Source organism: Talpa occidentalis, unplaced genomic scaffold (genome assembly GCF_014898055.3).
Source record: "Talpa occidentalis isolate TD23 unplaced genomic scaffold, MPIMG_talOcc4v2.1 talOcc4.7, whole genome shotgun sequence".
In the NCBI taxonomy this organism is placed as follows: domain Eukaryota; kingdom Metazoa; phylum Chordata; class Mammalia; order Eulipotyphla; family Talpidae; genus Talpa; species Talpa occidentalis.
This window is the reverse complement of record NW_023605083.1, coordinates 118,348,643-118,354,642: the sequence shown is the minus strand read 5'-3', so window position 1 is coordinate 118,354,642 and position 6,000 is coordinate 118,348,643.

The following is a 6,000-nucleotide window of genomic DNA, read 5'->3' as shown; positions in this document are numbered from 1 at the left end:
GTGGGGGTTGTCTCCTGCTTGTTGAGCTCTCTCAGCAACTCCCATCCTGCCTGGAAGGTGGGGTCTCTTGAGGAAGGAGAACTCTAGGAGGTAGTCTGGGAGGAGGGCACTCCAGTTTTTACTCAGGCTTCCCTGACCTCTGCTTATGGGATCCAGAGGACTTCAGCTCCCTGTCAAGTACCTCGGCTTTGGGTTGGGGTTTGGTTCCTCAAGAGCAAAGGAGGGGAGAGGGAACCAGATTAGGGGGGCAGGCACATCACCCCCAACCTTATTCCCCATCAGACACCATAGCTTCTCCCTCAGGTTGCTTTTGGGCATTATCGGAAGAGAGGTTCCAGGACATTGCCAGCTCCATATGAAGGGGTCACTATGGAAGCAATGTGGCAGGCAGCTGGCCTCTTAGCGGGACAGCATGGGGGAAGGGGCTGTGGTGTCCTTGTCATGGAAATCTGGGAAGTTTCTGGATACTTATAAGGTAAATTTCACTCTCAATAACCACCCACATGTACCCCCAACAAATGAATGTGCAGGCAAAGGGCGCAGGCTGGTTTAAGGGACCAGTCAAGGTCACACAATGAGCCACCAACTGCTTCCAGATGCAGCAAAGAAAGGTCTAGAATGCCCGACTGTGTTCTTGGGCCTTGTGGAGGAGCCCTAACATGGGGACTAGGAATGATGGGGAAAGCTCATGCACTGTATTCATTTTCCAGAGAGGGAGCCAGGACTCAGAAAAGGGTACAGCTGACCAGGAACACAGGGCGAGGCAGCATAGCCAAGGACGGGGCGAAGGCTCTTTTCCACCTACATCATGAATCAGAAGGGACATTTTCCAAGCCTCTTGTCCAATCCCAGGAGAGCCTACACTGCTCTGGGGAGGGGGCTGGTGTTTTGGGAGGGAGTGAGGAGAGTTGTTAAGAAAGGTTTTCCCTGAAGAGAGAAGAGCAGAGGGGGCTGGGGTATTTCTTAACTCCCTCTCCCGCCCCAACACATATACAAACACACAGTAGCAGAAATTTTATTTCCAAATGTCCCTTCTCTGGGGAGCTTGCTGTTTCCCAGGAGACGCCTGGTGGAGATGCCCCTTCCTGCCAGCCTCCCTGGCAGCCACTAGGCGGCTGTGGCTCCCTCTTCTGCCTGGAGACGCCACTGTGAAGGTCCCACGTGGTTTGTATTAATAGGAAGTGGAGCCAAGGCATGTAGGTGCTAAGGCTGGAGCAGGACAGCCAGGGGTGCGTGGGCAGCCAGGCGGGTGGGGAGACCGAGGCAGCTGCACACAGGGTCACATTGATCAAGGGCCCTCATGCCCTGCAGGTCAAGATACAGGTGCTGCCCTGCTTCTGGTTATCAGAGGGGGAAAAATCATCCCTGACATTTTTTCCATATCTACCCCCCCCTCAAAAAAAATCCAACAAACTGGGAGCGTTTTCATTGTTTCCCCCTTAAATATAAAAGTAATGTAATTGTTCTAAAAACAGATAATTCCAACAAAATGGAATGAACAAACGCTCCAGACTCAAATTTTAAGGTCAGTCTTGTCCCATAGGAAAGTGAAGAGCTGCAGCTTGGGTCCAGGGCAAGAGTGCTGTATTCTGGAAGGAGGAGGTAACCGTCAGGCCACTGGTGAATGCTTTAGAACCTGGGAGGTTCCCCTGCAGCAAATGCCCTTGTATTGAAAAGACTGACCGGTGTGTGTTCATCATCCCCCTCTCCGGCTCCAACCCTCCAAAAGAGAGCAGCCTCAGAGCAGAGTTCTTACCCACCCTGCCTAATTCCCACACTTCACCTGCGGGGTGCACCACACTGCCCCGGTGTGGTCATCCAGGAAATACAAACCCACAGATGAGGAAACATGCAGAGAGGGATACCGAGTTGCCAGAGTGACCCCGACCACGTTCACAAACACAAGGATTGCCCAGATCCGGAAAAACTGGCTTCCAACATCCCACCAGCTCCCCCTTTACCAGAGCTGAAGGGGGCTAAAGACTGGAATTAGCCCAAGGGGCCAAGCTGGTATAAGAGATTTCCCAGGTCTGAGGCACTAGAGGGAGACGGTCAGGACCAGGAGGAGTCCCCACCTGGAGGGACAGGACTGGGCAGAGCCTGATGTGGATTTAGAAATGAAATCCATGCCATGCCGACGAGGTGGAGAGCAGCTCTGGCCCTCTCTTGAAAAGGAAGCAACTCCAGTGGAAGTTTCCAGGTCGTCTTCTGGTTATAAGGGGATTTAAGCATAAGGAAGAGACTTGCCTCCCTCAAGGAGAGAGGAGGGCGCCACACAACAGCAGCGGGGAGGGAAGCGAACCCCTCACCTCTCTTTCTCCCTTTTGCCAAATAACGTAGGTAGGGTGCTGCCATTCACATATTATCTCATTTAGCCACTGACAACTGTCAGGACGGTCTAAATCCCATTTTACAGATGAATACACCAAGGAGAAGAAAAGTAGCGCTCCCCCAGGTCACCAGGCAAGAGGCAGAACTAGCCAGACCCTCTGATCTCAGGCCTGGTCCCCAGATGCTCTTTCCACGGAGGCCTCAGCACTAGGTTTGCTGGGCGCCCCAAGACTGCGGCTAGACGACCCCCCTAGATTTGGGGACGGGTTTCCAACTCACAGCGGCCCCTGCCGTCCGCCGCGCGCAGAGCCTCAGCGCCCGAGCTCCCGGGGCAGCCCCCGCCCCGTGCCCGAGGCTGTCCACGGGGCGGTGGTGCCACACGTGCCACACGGGGCCTGGCCCCCATGACGGGTGCGCCTCAAGGATGCCCCTGTCCCCCCTCGCGAGGCTCACTCCTCCCCAAGGTCCTCGGCCCGGCACGCGCCCCCCGACCCCCCGGCCCCTCCGCAGCCTCGGGGAAGGCCCCCCAGTGCTGCCGGGCAGGTTCCGGCGCGCGCTCCGGCCCAGGGCGCGCGCCGCGGCGGGAGCCTCCAGACGGACGCCGCTCGCCCCCGGCCGGGCCCGGCCGAGCGCCCCTCCCCGCCGGGCGGCGCAGCAGGGCGCGGAGGGCCGGGGCCGGGGCCGGGCGCGGCGGGGCCAGGGCCGGGGAAGGGGCCCGCAGATGCCGTCTCCGCCCCCTTCCTCGGCCGGGGCCCCCACGGTGTCGGGGAGCAGGAGGAATCAATCAGGATAATGAAGCCGCAGCCTGCCACGCACCGCGGGGGCACTGAGGAGCCGGGGCCGGTGCCAAGTCCGCCAGACGGTTCGGAGGAGCCGAGCCCGGCGCGGCCCGGCGGCGGCGGCCGCGGCCGCGGCGGCGGCGGAAGCCGGAGCCCGAGCGCGGCGGCCGGACGCAGCCCCGCGCAGGCCCCTGGCAACCGCGCCTTGGCAACCGGGACGCCCGAGAGGAGTCTTAAAGCGGCAGCGTCTCCTCTCCTCGCCGCTGCCTCCTCCTGGACCCCCGCGGAAAGAGGGGTGCTGAAGAGGGTTAGAGGTGGGAGGTGGGCTCTGGGCTCTCTCTCAGGACTTGGCGGTGCGGCTCACACCCTTGCTTGTTTATTTATCAAAACTAGATCGAGCTACTAGCACAAGTGCCGGCCCGATACTGGGGAGGGGAGGGGCGGTGATTTAAAAATGAACAAGGTCCTGCCAAGTGGAGTTCACGGTCTAGCGCGCAAGGCAGACCAGACTGGCTGAGGTGAGCAACGCTCTGTGCTACCCAGGATGAAGGGGCTCCTGATGGGGGGCTCAAGGGCCGCCACAAATAGCCCTGGCAGCACCTGCCTTGGTCCAGGCGTGGGTTAGACGCTTCTTTCCCCGACTGTGTTGTCTTCCCAAGGGCCCTAGGCCACGGGTATTGCATCATTATGGCTCCCATTTTAAAGATGAAGAATTAGCGACCCAGAGAGGTGAGGGAACTTAGCCAAAATCTCGTTGTATTTTTTTGGACAATCTAGGGCTAGGGCACATACTTCTGAAGACTCTGGCCAACTTTCATTACAGCCCGTCTGGAAGGTTAGACCTAAGCAAGAACTTCCTAATAAAAATCATGAAGAAGTGGAGAAAGGGCTGCGAAAGGAAGAGATGGTTGCTTCTCCCTTCAGCTGCCCACTACCCTGTCCCTGACTGCTCTGTCCTCAGGGGCAGGTCTGAATGAGGGCAGAGGGCTAGAAGAGGTGACCTCCAGAGGTCCCTCTGATTCTGTGATTTGTTATCTTCCGCCTAAAGTCCAGGCACTGTGCCATCCTTCTGGGCAGCAGTAGTTGGCAGGGGGCTACAAACTGGGGGAGATTCCAGGCTTCTGAAACAAGGGGTCAGAAGTGGTGGGGGAGGATTAGAGGGTGGGAAAGGGGCTTTGGCAAAAGGAAGTCTGTATCAGTATCATTAGGAAGGCTGGGGATCATCTTCCTGTCTCTTGTCCACCCATCTTTCTCTTTTCTGTGCACCAAATCAGGCATGAAATTTGTGCCAGGCCCTGGGGTAGGCTCGGAGGTTGTTGGTGAGGCAAAAATCATGCAGTTTTGTGAACCAAGCTCAGCTGGTTTCAAATCCTGCCTCTCTCCTTCATCAGCTATGTGACGTTGGGCAGGTGACCTAATCTCCCTGACCCTCATTCAGTTTCCTCATCTGTGGCATAGAAACATTAAAAACTACCTTTCAGGGTTGAGACTTAAATGCCACAAGTAAAATATGCCTGGTGTCTGGGACATCATAGATGCTCAACAAATAGTGAATTTTTTTTTAATAGACCAGAAAAGAGAGTAATTCTTTCTTTATTTATTTTTAAAAGTTTATTTATTTTATAGAAGCACTGGGTACAGTCAGAAGCGCGGGAGGGTGAGAGAACTCACCAGAGCCAGAGCAGGGAGCAGAGCAGGCAGAAGGACCGAAGTACACTGCTGAGGGGAGCAGCGGGCGGCAGGAGAGGTCTGCGCACCATGTGGGACCCTCGCCCTGCGGCCGGGAACGAACCGGTGCTGCAGAGGCTGCGGGCAGCTTCACAACCCAGCGCTCAACCGCTGCGCCACTGGGGAGGCCCAACAAATAGTGAATTTTTTTTTTTAAAGATTTGTTTATTTATTTATTTATACAAGCACTGGGTACAGTCAGAAGCGCGGGAGGGTGAGAGAATTCACCAGAGCCAGAGCGGGGAGCAGAGCAGGCAGAAGGACCGAAGTACACTGCTGAGGGGAGCAGCGGGCGGCAGGAGAGGTCTGCGCGCTATGTGGGACCCTCCTCCGGTGGCCAGGGAGTGGCAGGGTATCGAACTGGCGCTGCAGAGGCTGCAGGCAGGTACGCAACCCAGCGCTCAACCGCTGCGCCACTAGGGAGGCCCAACAAATAGTGAATTTAAAGATAGTTTGGCTTATTTTGGCAGCCTGATAATGACTCCCAAAGATAATATCCACATTCCAACCCCCAGAACACCTGATCTGGGAAAGGGGTCTTCTCAGACATGATTAAATTAAGAATCTTGCCATAGGAGATGATACCCAACCATCTGGGTGAGCTCTAAATGCCACCACAAGTGTCCCTATAAGAAAGAGGTAGAGGGAGGATGAGGTTATACACACAGAGAAGAGTAGAGGCAGAAATTGGAGTAATGTGGCCACAAGAAAAAGAACGCTAGTAGCTACTAGAAATTGAAAGAACAGATTCTCCCTTAGAGCCTCCAGAGAGCGCACAGTTCTGCTGACACCTTGATTTTGACCCAGTTAAAATACTGGCCTCCAGAAATGGAAGAGGATCAATTTCTATTGTTCTAAGCCACCAAAGTGGTGGTGGTTACAGCAGCCTTGGAAAGCTCATACACCTACACTGGAGTTTCTGTTTTGAATAAAACCCAGCAGCTGCCCTCTAGCAGATCAGTCTAGTGAGAAATGAGAAGCAAACTGAGAGAGCCCAGGGGTGTCAGGAAGATGGAAGGGTAAGATAGGCAAGGCTACTGGAGAAGGAGTTAGCCCGGGGAGGGGCTAAAATAGGACGGGCATTTGAAGTAGAAGAAACAGTGTAAGTAAAGGCAGAGTGGGAATGAAAATGGCCTTCAGGAAACTGTCCGTATTTGGTATG